Source organism: Cupressus sempervirens, chromosome 8 (genome assembly GCF_028749045.1).
Source record: "Cupressus sempervirens isolate cs-2001-9-10 chromosome 8, ASM2874904v1, whole genome shotgun sequence".
NCBI lineage: Eukaryota > Viridiplantae > Streptophyta > Pinopsida > Cupressales > Cupressaceae > Cupressus > Cupressus sempervirens.
The window spans coordinates 668,028,166-668,046,571 of NC_143125.1; positions in this window are offsets into that span (position 1 = coordinate 668,028,166).

Sequence of the window (18,406 nt, forward strand, 5' to 3'; positions counted from 1 at the left end):
CTATTGAAATTTTAGTTTTTAGAAATAATTGTATTTTTTTAGTAATTGGATACTAACTAGTATAAAATATTTATTTAATAGACATTTCCAATTGGAAAAGTGTGAGACCATATATAAGTTAGCTAGAATAATTTTATCAAAGATCATATGTTTGAAAAAAAATAAAAATTACATAGAAATACTCAAATTCAGCCATTCTGATAAGTCAGCCTAAAAGGTGACACAACTTTGTACTATTACCCATAAGCAAACTCATATCAAAGAAAAGTGAATAGGGCTGAAAATGCATGATTGACATATCTTCATCAAGGTAAGTCATGGTCTTTTGTATTAACAATATATTTGTAGAATTGTATTCAATTTTCATTATATAAGTAATATATTGTAAAGTATCGTATTTATATGTTTTTGTTTTTTCAATCATTTGTAGGTTGTTGTCATCTAAAGAAATCCATAAAGAAGATATAAAATATTGGAAGAAAAGAATTTTTCTACTACTGTGTAAAATGAAAAAGTGTTTACCTTCAACTTTTTGCTATGCATAAAAACACTACCCCGTACACCAAGTTGAGGAGATTGAATTGTGTAGACCTATACAACCTAGGTCAATGTGGATGGTTGAGAGACACTTGAAATTTTTGAAGGGTTTGGTTTGACAAAGAGCATGTCCTAGGGGTTCTATAATTGAAGGATATATGGATTCTATGATTGAGGGATATATGACATACTAGGTGGTACTGTACGTTACTCAATATCTTACTAATCTTGTAGTAAAGACCCATATAGATTGTATTTGGGATCTTGACTCTATTAAAAAATTAAAAGGGAAATACTTTGTGGGGAAGGTAGATTTAGGAAAGTAAAAGATAATGAATTATGAGATTTTATTGTACTTAATTAATTCCCAATCTTCAAAATAATCAAGATTGGATGACAGTATGGATTAAATGATGTCAAAAATTTTGTCATGGATTAAAATGGTAATCTATTTCTTCATTGGTTAAACAAGTTCATTTCAATGGAGATTCCAATGTGATGAAGGGTGCTCCACTTAATACCATAAACTCATAATAGAAACAAAGAAACAATAGCAAATGCAAGAACAAAATATGAGCTTCTTATTTGCACTGCAAATGTGGAATTACAAAATCCATAAGTACAATATGCTAACCCACATGGGAAACTTCATTAGAATAATCTACAAGACAAGCTATGAACTATCACCTAGAGTTGTCCTAGACAATATTCTGTTCTTTCTTAAATAGGCAATTTTATGCCACCTAGGAAGGTTCTAGACATTGAAACTTAAACCCTAGGGCCAAAAGACCCTAATAATACATATAGAGTTGGCCAAATACATCTTTGACAATTATTTTAAATATTTTAGGTATCCCAACTTTGAAAAGCCATAATTCATGAACTGTTGCTCTGATTAGTTATTATAACCACTTTTCAAAAATGCCAAGTCCTGATCTATAGACTTAGAACCACGCTAGCACCCTTTAATTGAGTTTATGCACCTTATCCGGGAACTCTAAGGCCTCCAACGATGAGCCTGAATAGTTTTTTGCAAATATTTCCACTAAAAATCTCCAATAACTTCTCCAATACTTATGCTTGAGCAATGAGTTTTTTATGGTAGACTTACAACTCTAAAATGAATCTTCCTAAATAAAATGAGAACATTTTGAGATCATATGACAAACTTACTAAAAATAGAAAGTTCTCATAAATAGTAACCACTCTATCTACTAGTCCTTATTAAAATAAAAAAGAATAAAAATAAAATATTCCTGGGTGATGCGAGATTACTCTTACACCCAGGATGCTCCTGTGTTGGACACTTGGGGTAATTTGAGAAGTGACCCCATCATGTCTCAAGGGTTATGAGGAAAACTAAGATGGTTAACCTCCTCCTTTCCTAGCCATGTTGAATCCTCAACTAGCCTCCCTCTCCATATGACTAGATATTCCTCATGAGTTTTGTTCCTTGTACTTTTTCCAACATGACTATCCAGTATCTCCTCAATCTCCTTTGTAGTTGAACTAGTTGTTGGAATACTCCACTACACTTCTGTAACTTCATCTTCATCACATCCTTCATAATACTCTACCAAATCTAAAATGTTAAATACTAGTGAAATATTCAATTTAGTAGCAACTCTATTTCATAAGCATTTCCAAAAGCAAACCTTTTCACTATCTTGCATGGTCCAAACTTCTTCATCTTTAGCTTATTATATGCACCCACTAGAAAATGCTCCTTTCTCAAATGAACTTTGAATTCATCTCCAATCTAAAATTCATTATACCTCATTTTCACATTTTCCTTAGCCTTATATTGTGTATTCATCTTTATAATGTGTTTTCTCACCTCCTTGTGGATGTTCTTCAAATGTTCAACAAATTCTTCTGCTTCAGCACTACTTATATCTATCCTTTATCCAACTTTCTCAATTTAGAAATATTTTTGGGACTACTCCCATATACAATCAAGAATGGTGATTTACCAGTACTCCTATTAACAAAATTATTATATGTGAATTCCACCTATGGTAAAATCATATCCCATCCTTTTGGCTTGTCTCCAACCAAACATCTCACTAAGTTTCCAAAACTATGATTCACAACTTTTGTCCATCCATCAGTCTGTGGATGATGTGATGAACTGAACTTCAAATCTATCTTCAACTCCTTCCATAACGTATGCTAGCAATACCCAACAAATTTGGTATCTCAATCTGAAACTATACTCTTTGGTGGACCATGAAGTCTCACCACTTCTCTAAAAAATAATTCTACTACATGAAAAGTGTCACTAATCTTCTTACAAATAATAAAATGTGTCATCTTTGAAAACCTATCAACCACCACAAAAATAGAATCATACCCATGTTGTGTCCTCAATAATCCAAGAACAAAATCTATGCTAACATCCTCCCATGGCTTTTTTGGTATAGGTAATGGATGATACAACCCCGTATTCTACTTCACTCCTTTCACCATTTGACATAATCTACAACTCTATACAGACTTCTTCACATCTTACTGCAACTATGGTCAATAATAATTCTTAGCAACCAAAGCTATGGTTTTATCTCTAACAAAATGTCTAGCCAATCCTCCACTACACTTCTCCTTGATGAGATTCTCACTCACTAAAGTTCTTGGAATCCACAACTAACTTCATTTGAACAACATACTATCTTGGATCATTAAATCCAACCACTTTTTTCTTTCAAGTGTAATGGGTTCTATACAAGCCTTCCACACTTCACCAAATGAGGATCATCTAGATACAAAGTACTAAGTTCCTTGAACCAAACCACCTCTATCTACATTTTTTTATCAAAAATTTTCTTCTATGAAGAGCATCTACAACTCTATTAGACTTCCCACTCCTGTGTTTCAAAACAAATGTATAACTCTACAAAAACTCAACCCACTTCAAATGTCTTTGATTCAAGTTTTCTTGACTATTTAAACATCACAAAGCTTGGTGATCAGTATACAAAAAGAACTCCTTAAGAAGAAAATAGTGTCTCCACGTCTTCAATGCTTGAACTATAGCATAAAATTCTTGATCGTAAATATAATATTTTCTTTTGGCATCATTCAAATTCTCACTAAAGTAAGTAGTAAGTTTACCTTCTTGGCTCATAACAGCTCCTATTGTAGTATCACTAGCATCATAGTCTACTTGAAACACCTTGTTAAAATCAAGAAGTGCTAGCACAGGCTACTCAGTAACTATCTATTTCAACAGATTAAAACTCTTATCTACTCCTATAGTCCACTTAAATTCTTTCATATCTCCTCTCATTATTTTAGTCAAGGGTCCACAAATACTACTAAAACCTATCATGAACTTTCTGTAAAAATTAGTCATTCCATGAAAATATCTTACCTCTATCAAAATCCTTGGAGTAGGCCATTCAAGGATAGCCTTCACTTTCTCTATGTCCATTTTCAAACCTTCTATTGAGACTACAAATCCTAGGTACACCAACTTGTTCTTTAGAAAACTACACTTCTTTAGGTTTATCAACAACTTTTCTTCCCTCAACTTGTCAAACACCTTGTAAATATGAATCAAATGCTCCTCCAATGTCTTACTAAAGATCAATATATCATCTAGGTAAACAATGACAAAATCCTTCAGTACCTCATTCATGAGCCTCATGAAAGTGCTCGGTGCATTAGTTAGCCCAAAAGACATGACTAATCACTCGTACAATTCTTCTTTGGTCTTGAAAGTAATCTTCCATTAATCACCTTCTTTGATACAAATCTAATGGTACCCACTCTTCAGATCTATCTTTGTGAAATACTCATCTCTACTCAAATAGTCCATAATATCATCCATTATTGGTAATGGAAGTCTATACTTGATCATGATCTTGTTGATAGCATGAGAATCTGTGTAAATCCTCCATTCTCCATTCTTCTTTGGTGCTAATACTGCTGGTATAGAACATGGACTTAGACTCTCTCAAATAAACCCCTTCTACAACAACTCATGAACTTGTCTATTCAACTCTTCCCTTTTTGTTGGTGTCATTCTGTGCACTGCCTTATTTGGCAAGCTAGCTCTTGGAGCCAAATCCATCTGGTGACTAATCTTCCTCATTGGGGGCAATCCATTAGATACATTATCTAACACAATATCAAAAAACTCTCCCAACATATCTGCAACTTGTGCAGGTACCTCTTCTACTTCTTCTTTACTATCTTTAGGAATTATAACAAAACACATATGCTCATGCTTCATACCTTTGAGAAAAAAAATTTCATCAAAAAAACATATTTAAATAGCTCTACATACCTTTTCTTCTTTATCCTTCAATGGTTTCAACTTATGTTTCACTCCATCCTTGGTCACAGTATAGGTATTTTCTCACCCATCATGTACCACATGCTAGTCAAATTGGCACAGCCTACCCAGCAACATATGGCATATGTCCATAGGTATGATATAAAAAAGTAGGTCATCTTGAAAGCTTCCAATATTGAACTTCACTAAACACTCTCATTGACTATGACCTTGTGGTCATCTTGTACTGAGCAATATGTTATGGATGTAGGTGTTTCTATCTCTTCAGATTCAACTTGTTGACCATCATTTCTGACACTAGATTGTTAGTACTTCCACCATCAATGATCACCTCACAACAATTATCTTCACATCTACACCTTGTGCAAAACAAGCTCCTTCTTTGATCAGGTTCATTCTCACCACTCTGCAGGACTCTTCTATTAAGTAGGACTTCACTTTCAACATCTTTAGAATGTGAGGATCTGGCATCTTCATCAACATGTTCAACTCTAGCCTAGCCTTTTGTTCCTTGATCTATCCTTTCTTAGCATTAGGTAAATTCAAATTCTCTATGCCCTTCTTCCCTGTAGTGAAAACACTTCCCACAAAAGACTCCTCATCTAGATCCTTGTCTTCTACTTCTTCCTCTTTGATCTCTATTTTTTTGATCATGAAAATGATTGGAATTATTTTGCCTCTTGTTCTAACTACTACTTCTAGCCTCATCTTTATTCTTTTGGTCATCGTTATGGCCACCATAAGATCATGCACCAGATCTTCCACCGCAACCTCTTCCACTATTCTTGTTGTTAAACTTCTTGCTCAATTTCTCCTCAACTCTTGGGGAAAACTAGTATGCCTCCTTAATACTATTCATTCAAAATAGACATAGCTTATCCTAAATGCTTGGCCTTAACCCATTAGATAATGAGCAACCTTCTCCTTATCAGCTTCTACATGGTCGATTCTAATGAGTACTCGATCGAACTCTTCGGTATACTACTGAACATATTTTCCCGCTTGCTTCAACCCTTGCATCTTCTTCAATAAATCAAGCTCATAATCCATACAAATGAATTTTCATTTCAGTTTATCTAGCATCTGATTCCATTTAGTTATTTTGTCCTTTCCCTTTCTATCTACCACTAGATCTTTGCATATCCCTTCAGTTTTGCCTTCACAAACTTGACCCTATCTGGATCCTCAATATCTTCATACTCAAAGTACTCCTCTAGTTCATTTATCTAATCGATCAACTACTCTGGGTTAAGATTTCTCAAAAATGTGGGAACTTCAAACTTATGTATTTTTCCAATCTTGGAGATGGCCCTAAAAATCCTCTCTTCCTGTGGTTTTATAACTGCCTCTACTCTGCCATTTTCTTCTACTTCTTCCTCATCCTCACTTTCATCTCTTATAGGAGGATTTATTTCTCTATGCATTTTTTCTTCCAATGCTTGCATTTTTCTAAGGCCTCCAACGATGAACCTGAAGATTTTTCTGCAAATATTTCCATCAAAAATCCACAATAACTTCTCTGAAACTTATGCTCGAGCAATGAGATTTTTATCATAGGCTTACAACTCTAAAATTAATCTTCTTAAAAAAAATGAGAACATTCCAAGCTCATATGACAGAGTTACTAGAAATAGAAAAATTCCATAAATAGTAACTAGCTTGTCAACTGGTCCTTATTAAAATAGAAAAGACTGAAAATAAATTATTTTTGGGTGATGCAAGATTGTTCTTATACCTAGGATGCTCCTACATCACAATGTTACAAAAAAGAAAATAGATTTAGCATACGGTTTAAGAGATCTCCACATACTTATAAGCTTGTTAATCGACTGTATAATTTTGAATGCATGGTAGAATAATTTATATATGTTTGACATTATTTTACATTAAACACCAGAAGGAAATGTTATGAAATGGTTATGAATTTCACATCAAAGATTTAGATAAGATGAAGAGAACTTGTGATTCTTGGATAAGCGCAATCTTCCAAGTGACCAATATTTTATCTAGAAATGACTTACATCCTTGACAATCTCAAAATTGATATTATGGTATTTTGGTTGATATAGTTGACTATGACTTTAATTCCTTCAAATTAGTTCTCATCATCATCAAATGGTACGGACTATGACTAAATCAAAATTATCCTGATAGAACTATTATTGAGCATGAGAATGGATTTCCACTAATTAATACACGATTGTTTGAGCCAGTTGGGGATGAGCCCTATATTCTTCCAAGACAATTTGAGTAGGTATTTTACTTAGAGGTTCCACATAAACTGGGTTGGTCATTTTTTGTTAGACATGATCCAAGGGGAAGATTGATAATGTATATAATGTGGTGGATGAAGATAGCGAGGAAGACAAAGAAGTGGATCATGATTGAGATTTAGTTGATGATGCTCCTAAAGAAAATGATGGTGTTACTAATCACAATGATGATTCTTCTACTGATCATGATGATTAGGAGGAGGAGCAGGAGGAGGATGATGATGATGATGATGACAATGATGACGATGACCAAGATAGTGGTGGTCACAATGTCGATGACAATGATGATCATGATGATGAGATGGATGAAGAATAATATTAATGTATATATAAGTAAAAAATTTCTATTCAATTTTTTATTTCTAAATTATTAATACAAATAAAAAAATTTAATTGCATTTGGTGTAGTAATACAAGTTTAACTATAATATGTGTTGGGATTAAGAAAACATCTTATATTTCAGTTGCAAGGGATGCAAATGATGAGCGTGTTGAGCTCCAAGTTGGTGGACAAGATGATTTGGTTGGACAATGTAAAGAGTGCTACAATTTTCTTTAAAATATTTAATGTCTCAATTTTTCAAAATTTAACCCTTTTATTTATTATTGTAGATGAGAAACATTTGCAAAGGATGTCAAGTTTGCATCCATAGGTGAGAAGAAATATCAATAACAACATGGATATGCCTCTGCAACAATATAGGGAAGGAAAAACAAAGAATAAAAGGACAAAGAAATGATTCATGTGAACTTATGTAACATATTTGATAATGACTAATGTTTATGTATAGATGTTTTAATTATGTTCTATTAAATGTTCATGTGGTTGTTCTAATGAATCCTATGTTTCAATGTTAATGTGAATATTCTAATGAAACTAATTTGTTAATGAATTTTATTATATGGTAATTCCTTAATGTTATATTTTATTAATGAAATGAATGAATTTTAGATGTTAATAGGAAATGTAGATGTTGTGGGGGGTTGGTGCTAAATGAGCTTCCACCTTCACATGGTTTGCCCTGATTAGTAGAGAATATTAAACTATTCTCAAAAATAAGTGAAGCTCAATATTAACCTATCATTGCATGACAACTAACTATGTGAATCTCTTGGTTTCAAGCAATGTAGAATAATGTCATAGGGTATGTGGAGGATCATGGTGTGCCAAAAAGTGGCGATTTGAAAAATATGTAGTTTTGAAATGCCTCAAACCATTTCAAAATATTTTCTGACTTTTTTCCCACCCACCCTAATACTAAATGAAAACAATTAATATCTTTATAAGGTCTACTATATCTTTTGATACCAACCCTATACGGCCAACTTTAAAAACATCCTAAAAATGTGTTTTTGGCCTATTTTTATGTAATTTTTACTTCAAACATGTAGCTGACGACTTTTTTTTGCGAAAATTTGATGAACTGAAAGGGTTTCTTAAGAATTTTCTTATCTTTCCATAAATGTAAGTTTTGTCAAATTATGAGTTTAGCAAGTAATTATTACTTATTTTCTAATGGAGTTATGTATAAAGTGTCGACTAACACACTACTTGAAAAACAACTATAACTTTCAAATGGTAAAACATTTTTTAAATCCAAAAGATGCATCACATTCTATATTTCTTCCACTATAAGAAAAAAAATGAAAAATTAAATTTTATAGAGTTTTGAATTAGTTAAGATGGTCAGACACGAGAGTTTTTTTATTCCAAAAATACTAAAGTAAAAAATTAATTATTAACTATTTATTTAGAATAAAAATACCCAAAAATATGTGTCACATCCAAGCATGAGTCTACTACTTATATCTAGAATATTATTAAAAAATATTATCATTTGATTTTGATTAAGGTGGTCAAACATATGTCTGCTTCTTATTTTTGTTCTAAATATTTTGTAATATTGCATTAAAATTCAAATTTTTGACCAATCATTTTTTACTTTTTTGAGATAAGTCCTAGTATTTTAGAAACTAGATTAAATTTTCTAGAGATTCTTTTCTCCCAACTTTTTGATATAAAGCTAATAACAAGTACAAAATTGCGTGTCAAGTTGACAAAACTTTGATTTTCTGATTTTTTATTGCCACTTAAGAGAATAGTTTGGTTGACCATGATCTTGCACATGCCACATACTTAAACTTATTTTTTTATGAAATTTAGTTGTAGTGTATGAATTATTTGAAAGAATGGCTTTCTATAGGATTTTCCCAAATGATTCCTCTCCAAGGTATTCTATTGTTTCGTTTTTTCTACAATCATGTTTGATTGGATTTGATAACTTTTTTTGTAAATTGGGAGACATGGAGAAGAATTTGAATAGTGGAAACAAATGATATTAGATCATTCTAAAGTATGCATTGATTCATGAACAATTCTCATTATTTCTTTTGAGTGTGGTGATATGTCTTATAATATTATGGGGACAAAGTAGAGGATCATGAAGTCTATATTGCATGCAATGTTTAATGGAGAAAGAAGGTAACATTTATAATTTTACAATTTATAATACTTGTTCCAAATTACAATGTGAAAAAGTCAATCTTCATTGGCTACATCTCCAGCTAGATTTATATATGATATCTACTAATTTGAATTTTGAATTTTACTTTCAAAATACTTTTGTTAAATTATAATTTATATGTGAAAATTCTAGTTACTGTTTCCAAATACCAAGTTCACTTTTTCATTTTATATCTTATGATATTTCATGAATTTTTTTGGTCAATTTGCAGGCCATTCTCAAATATAAGTTAATACCATTGAAATTTATGCTATCATTGCATAATAGTCAAAATCACATTCAATGCATTGCAAATGGAGACACTTCTCCCATCCTTTATGTTCTTCTTGTCACCAAATTTATCACAACGATACAATCTAGCACCTATCTTTAATATAGTAAAGTATATTGTGGTCTCTTCTCTTTATCCATACATTTATTTCTCTTTAAAAGATTTAAATTTTTTTAGTTTAGAGACATCTGAGGGAGAGCACAAGCTACTACCAACTAACATGGATGATGTAGAAAAAAGATATTTCTTCTTCAGTATTCTCGGGATGCTGACGAATTAGTAAGTTCTATGAATTCTTCACTTCATCAAGTATCATTATAAGATTATTTTTAGATTTAGTTGTGTACATTCAATAATTTATAATTATTGTTTTTTTTGTTAATGATCTAATACAAAAGATATTACTTTTCAATTCAAAATGTTCTCTTTCTGATCAACATGATTTTGGATGAAGACCATTTTTCTTCTTTAACCTCCCTCCTTAATTTTTCTAAGAAATTTCTTAGATCACTTTCAATGAAAAAAGATCTTTTTTTTCTTGATCTTTCTGAAGGGTTTTTCTTAATGTTTTAGATCATTTTTAGTGAACAAAGATCATGTGTATAGATCTTTTTTCTTTTCCTTAAGTCTCTATTTCTTTTCATCAAGACCGTGTTTGTGGAGTCTCCTCTCTTTTTTGATTCCATGTCTACAATATAGGAATGAAGAGGGGAAGAAAAAAAGACACACGCAAGCTTATATATCAAAATAAAGCATTACATTGATGGTGGATAGAAAATATGAAATTTATTTGGACCACTGAAGATCTCCTTCAATATAGAGAACATTAAAAGGATCATAGCTACTATATATAAATTTAGAATAATCATTCTACTCTATATCAAACTTCCATAATAGAGCTCAACACACACTAAAGACTATTGATCACTAAAACATGACTATTCAACATAAAGATTGATGCAAGGAGGAGGTGTTATACTTGTTGTCACTACCTAAGGTATTATACTATTTTAAGAAACCAAATGTCCATAATCTTGAGTGCCAACCCTTCCATTGGATTCTCCATTGTCCCATGAGTGGATGCAAACCTTCCTTCTCACATGCAACTCTAGACAACTTCTATAATGTTTTTCTAGAATGTTGTTTCACTATATTACACATGCAATAGTAGATACCTGTTGATTTTTGGCCACCTCTAATACAAGAAATAAGGTTTTGGTGTTAAACTATTAGATAGAAATCAAAATAAACCAAGAACACATTCTCAAATCCTTTAACTCCATTTAGTGGTAATATGTAGTCAAAGACATATTTCACTCTAACAAGGTACATAATTTGTTGTCTAAAACAATGAACATTTAGAACTTTAGAAAAACCCAATGATGTTATGCACACTTAATAACATCAACAATAAATATAAACTTCATTAATACATATATAAGGGGCTGAATAATCACCATACCAATGACCTTTGAGAGAATATACAAGGATTGTAATTTGAACCCCCATACATCAGCAAAATTTCACAAAATAACTGATTTATTATACAAGATTACACACCATGTTTTCTTCATCATTCTTCTCCACATATCATATATCAATATCTTCTACCTAAGATTACATTGTATTATTCAAAAACATGAGCTTTCATCTCCTCTAAGAGCTCATCCAAGATGGATGACCTTCTACCTCTCCAAAACTTCTCATTTTGGAAAACTGTTGATCACTTTTTTTTCTCTTTTTTACAATTTTTTTGGCATATTTTGCATTTTTTTCTTTCACGTGCTTTCTTGGCACCCTAAATAGCTCCAGAAGATTATTATGACCTTGTAAAACTACACCTATGGCCTTACATTACATTTTCCACATTTAGACTCTGTTTGACCCACATTGTTTAAAACATGAACTTGGTCAACATGACCTTAATTCAACACTTAATAACATGAATTGAAACAACCAACACACTAACCTATGAAGACTCAAAAACATACTAATTATCACTTCAAATTCCATGTAGATGGTCAGGGTTCTTCTACACCAAAGATATAGAAAACTTGCGCAAACATGGAAAATGGAAAGAAATGTTAGTCATAATAGAAACAAAGGCAAACAATAAGAGAAATAGAGGAAAAAATGTAAAGTTAGGAAAACTCAACAAATTTTTTGGCAAACACTTGATCAAGACCCTATCACAGCACCATCTAGCCACCTTCTAGAAAAATTATGGTCCCCTTTGAATTTAGTGGTAGAGAATGTTACCTTAGTTATGTATATTTGTTATTTATAATATCACTAGAGATTATGAAGTGTGCAGACCTATATTTGCAATTATCGACAATGTCTACAATTTAAACCATGAATTATTAATGATTCTCATACTTATTTTAAGGTTAAATAAGATTGTTTCTTTGATTTTTTTTCACAATTCATATATTAGAGAGTGTTTTTAGGGTGGTTCCTATAATATAGGATCTGAAAAAGAAAAGCATTATGTTTATTCTTATTAAACAAAGATGAGGAATCAAAGTGCACTATTATTTGTGTAAAATTTTGTATGCTTCCATTATTCTTCCCGAACTCTTACATGTAAAGTTGTATCATATTTTCTTTGTATTGTAGTCTAATTAATTTGTGTGATTGGATTTCAATTAACCTATGTTGAATATTAGTTTGATTTGTGTTTTGCTCAATGAAGCTTGCCACAACACACTAATTCAAAGATGGAATATACATGCTTGCAGAGTTTGAATCTTAGCAACCACATGGACAACCACATTGATAGAAGTTGTGACCAATACCATATGAGAAAGAGGAATCTCCAAGAAAGAGACAAGAAAGGAAGACACACATCCCCCATTGAAACACTAATAGGTGGAGTGGATCAACAAAAGAAAAGGAGCTCTTGCAACACAATCAACAACAAGAGGAACTCAAACCATGACATAAGCAACTAGAACAAACACAATGGGTTCTTGAATCATGCAATATTCTCATAATGTTGTGAGTTATTAAGCATGATTTTAAGATCATACTCGCAATATGTTAGTATACAATTTAGAGGCAAGTAAATCTTGGCAAATACTCCACAAAATTACATTCATTGCTCATTGATTTTAGGGGATACTTATATAATGTTATGTATAATATATTTTCTATTGAAATAAACTATTACAAAAAAAATAATAAAAGACAAATAGATTTAGAAGAAAATAGTTAAATCAGACCTTATGTAATTGAGGATGTTTACAATATTTTCTAGAGACCTATAGGAGAGAAAATGGAGTGTGCTTCAAAAGCAGGAAATTTGTGCTCTATGAATAAAGTTGCACCACATTGAAAGAACCTTATAAAAGCAATATTAATCAATAAAAATGTGTGCTAAATCCCTTGGGAGATGTGTAGATAAGTAGATACAACACAATATCTCATGATGTGTCAAGACATGAGATATAACATTGAATGATACCACAAGGAAAACATCTAAAGGACATGTTAAAAAAAATCATTTGTTCTTCTTTGTTAGAAATACATTTTACTATGTTGATTCACATGTATGTTTTTTAGCATAGGTCATGTATTTTCCTCTTTGGCTCCTCTCATGGAGATTGTGTTTGACATTCTTCTAAGTTATCTAATTGATACTACTTTTGCTCAAGCATTTCACAAATAGTGTTGCATTTTGATTTCCTTTGTATATTATTTTAGATAAGAATCCCAACATCATAATTATTTCTCCATGCAGGAAGTCATGGATTCAAAATACATTTTGTGTGCAACATTAGTTTATTGAGGACCTTACATGAAAATAGGTGGACCACTTGGAAGCATTTGGTAGTGTTCTACCTATTTTTATGTCAAGCCCTCAATAAACTAATGTTGTAAACAAAATATACGTTAAATCCATGACTTCCTGCATGGAGAAATAATCATTGGGCTTCTTATCTATAGTAATATAAAAAGGAAATAGAAATGTTGTATATGTAAAATGACCGAGCAGAAGCAGTATCAGTCAAACAACTTAGAAGAATGTCAAACATGATCTCTGTAAGAGGGGCCAAAGAGGAAACTACATGACCTGTGCTAAATAGCGTTCACATGTGATCAACATGGTAAAATTTATTTCGAACAAAGAAGAACAAATTATTTTTTTAATATATCACTAGGTTGTCGCAATTGTGATGGTAAATCTGATAGAATCTTATTAGAACAAGAGCACTAACATCACCTATCTATCACAATTACGGAGAACAAAGATGACAAAGAGCAATCACACCCACAACACTTTTTTTGTCTAGTGTCATGGTTGTGATGAGTGTTATGACACTTGACTATTGGCTATATAGTGATGTCATTGTTATTCAGACAACAAATTGAAAGTTTTTTATATCATAATTTCAATATAGACATGTCGCAATTATGACATTATAATGGGTGACCTATTTATCATGCATTCTACCAAATTGCAATGACATTGAGCATCATAATTGTAATGGACAAGGTTTTTGTCACAATTTTTTATGCCAAAAGTTTGATGCCCATCTAACAAGAGCCAATTCTTGGTTCTGTCAAATGGGTGATGGTTGTCTATCTCAATTCCAACGGTCTTCCACCACAATTCGGGTCCAAATGTAGTAGTGAGTAAATTGTAAGCCTTAATAGGCCAACTTTATATTGTAGTGGTAAATCTTGTGAGTATCATCCCCACCTAGTATTACTTTCCATTTGGAAGGTTTTTGGGTCACCATATCTTGTGCCAAAGTGTGATAAACATTTTATTGCTATCATTCTTTCATGTATGCAACTAGATCAGAATAATATATGAAAGATTAATTGGTAAAGTTAGTTTAAAGTTATATAGGTTCATGATTCACCCCTCCCCTCTTATTAACCTAGCCTACCTTATATTTCCGACAAAGACTTCTTACAATGGTGGAAGAAGATGAAGGAAATCTCAATTGAGATATGAAATTTAATTGAGAATGAATAAATTTCTATAAAAAGTGTTCAATGAGTAAGTTCAAAATAATTTTCTTTTATTGGCTACCTTATTAGGGAAGGATATAAATTTAAGTTGGATTTTAAATTATAAAATAGGTAAAATCAATTATTTTATTACCCATAGTGGTCACTTGAAAGAGTATGATAGGGTAATTATGAAATAAAGTGGAGGTAAGCTGGCAGAGATTTTGGGAGATTATGTTGGATTAAATCAAAAGTTCTATATTTATTACATAATAATGAAATATTCAAATATCTTGTCAAAGTATGATTCTTGGATTCTTAGGTGGATGTTTGGGAAAGGCAAGGATGAAAGTACACATGTAGCTAGTTATAGCCAAAGGGATAGGTTTTTTAAAGACGCGAACTTCCAAAATTATTACTATAGTTGGTCTTCAAATTTTCATGTGAGACAATTTGAGTTTAGTTTTTCCTTAAAGATTTTTAGGAGATTTCAAGGTATTCAAAATCTTAGCAATCTAGATGTTTTAGAGAATTATAATGAGAAAGCCTAATAAATGGGGGGTGATATGGTACATTTGAGCCTTTTAGATTTGAGGACTATGCCACAAAAGATTGGACTTGGATGGCCCTAAGTAAAGGTTGTTTAGTTCCTTTCATGGAACCTATGGTTAGGTATAATCAAAAAAATTTAGCTCAATTTGTTTAGTCCTCGGTGGATAGCAGTGTTACAATTAATAGTATTTATTTAAATTTTAATGAAGAAATTATTGCAATGGTCGCTAGTCTTGCTATGGGTAGAAGAAAATGGCATAAAGTCACTAAGGTCATGGAAGAGAGTAGCATGAACATATTTTTTTAGAAAAATGAAAATTGATGAGGTTCTATGTTGGGTTTAGAAGAGAAAACCTCCCATCCCCATGAAATGAGGTATGTTTTGTCTTAATCAAAGATCTAACCTTAGAGGGTAGGTCACAAGTCTACTATTTTTATTATTTCCCCTTGCTAAATCACTTCAGGCACCATGATGAAATTTTCTATGCCTTTTTTCTTCTACATGATCTATAGGCCACAACTACTAATGTTAAGGATAGGTAAAATATGAGAAATAGCTACATTATTTTTCACCTAGGCTTAATCCTATGTCTTAAAAAAATTCACAAGTTCCTAACCCTTCCTCACTCTTTTATTAATATTCAAACCCTCCTTACCCATCTAGAAATAGAAAGGCTATACTGCACCTACTCCCCACTCCATAAGAATCTTTTTCATACACACCCTTAGAAAATCCTAAAAGGAACTAGGCCCAAAAGAAGCCAAAAATTAAGAAGATTGAGGATATTGACTTGGTTGATCCATAGGAAGAAAATGAAGGGGTAGGAGAAGATCTGGGAGACTTGCAAAAAGTAGGGCTAGGATGAAACAAAAAGCATGTAGGGAATGGGAAATTAATGAGGAAATTAAGTCTAAGACAACTGTTAGGGAAGAGGAAAAATAGAAGAGGTAATGAGGGAAGGATAAGGGGTTAGTAGAAATAGGGAAAAAAGAGAACAACCCAACCTGAGAGGAGATTAGGACAAGAAAATAGAAGGAAGCTAGCCAAGACACAACCTGTGTGTTGCCTAGGTTTACTATGAACATGATAGATCTTACCTATGGAATGATCCCATCTCTAGGAAAGTAGAAAGATGACTCACCAATGATGATGACCTCCCCTATGTGAGTCGACCAAAATATTAAGAAGATGGCTTCTACTAACCCTATGTGTTTGTGGGTTAAGGATTCATATATTGAGAAGGATAATTGTGTTGGTTTCTAGGAGTTGTTTGGAAGTTTTAAAGATCTTAACGAATAAATTGATGCCTTTGATAAGTTTTACCATTTTATAAAAAAAAAACTCAAGGTCACCCATCCTATTATCATTACTCTCTGACTATTGTAGCAAGAGAATGAGGAGAATAGCCTTGATATGAAGGACTTTGCCAAGCTCTATAGCTTCTTGGTAGATAACCAGGCCAAGCTCTTGCTAGAAAAGAAAGCGAAAAACAAGGTCATTGTTTAGACCTTGTGTTTTTAACTTTTCTACTCATGATACTCTACTGCTAGTTATGTCTATCTTATACTTTTATTAATCCATATGTCTAGCTTATACTTTTATCTTTAGGTCAAGAAACCATACAAATTATTTAATTTTTAAGTTTAATTGCTATAGGAGATCTGTTCGTAGTTACATAGTTAGTTTTTTGATGTGGAATATGTATAAGTAGTTGGATCAATAATTGGTTATTTTTGGGTGGTTTATTCCTTTCACTGGTGGATTTATTTTTTCCATCAGTCATTATGGGTATATTTATACTTGTATCTAGGTTGGGATCACTATTTCTAATACTATGTTTTTTATTTATTTTGGTAGAATAGGTTGATAGTAATATTTTGTTGTAATTGTATTGTTAATGGACTTATCATGGTAATGTGTTCAGGACCAACCCCCTTGTTTTTTGCTACTAACAATATTAAAATTAGTGAATTCTAAATAAGAAAACAATATAAAACCAAAAACTAAATTGATGGAAAGAATGAGACAAAAATAGGGGATAAATCCTAGTCAAAATGTAAACACAAAAAATGGGGGAATATATTCAACCATAAGTTAGCAAAAAGGGAGAACCTTCCAAAAAATTACAAGTAGTAATCAATTTTTTTTCCTTAAAAGTATTTTTTCTCCATTTATACTTTACACCTTATTCATCATAGAATCCACATGATATGTACCTTTTTATTTTCTTCTATACCAAGTGATAAGACTTGGTATTTAGTCAACAATAACACTTTTATATTCAATGAAAATAAATTTTACTTGTTTCTCTCAATAATAAAACCAATAGCAGATTTTATTAATCCCTACAAATGTAATCTTGATCATTAAAACTTTTGAGCCCAACACTACTATGCTACATGGTAATATGGCTCACTACAACCATAATATTAGTTATATCATTTATTTATTATGATATCATCTTCTTGCTAGGGGTAAAAGCACATATCTATGTCACCATTTAGGATACAAAAACCTATTTTGGTCAAATTTCATTTCTCTATCAAAACTCTTTTTTAAAAAAAACTAAAAGTATACTTATATAGATCTCAGATTCAATATCATCATTATATAAATTTTTGAGTGTTTTGATTAGTTATAATATGTTATAATTTTGAAATATTATAAGTCAATATTACAACATTTTAGAAGATGCTCCCTCAAAAAAGGAAAAAAAAAATAGTAAATCATATAAAATAAATAAATAAATTGTATTTATTTCTAGAGGAGATAGTCCTCTTCATGAAAATGTAATATTTTTTCAATAAGTTTTAGATTTGATAGGGAAGTTTTGGTGGGAGGAAAAAACTATTGGATTATGATAAGGTCAAGCTTGAGTACTTATAACAAAGAAAATATACATAGAAAATAAAAATAAAATTGTTCCCTAGCTATACATGTCATCTATAAGATATTTTAATACTAAAATAAAAAAAATGATTTGCATAT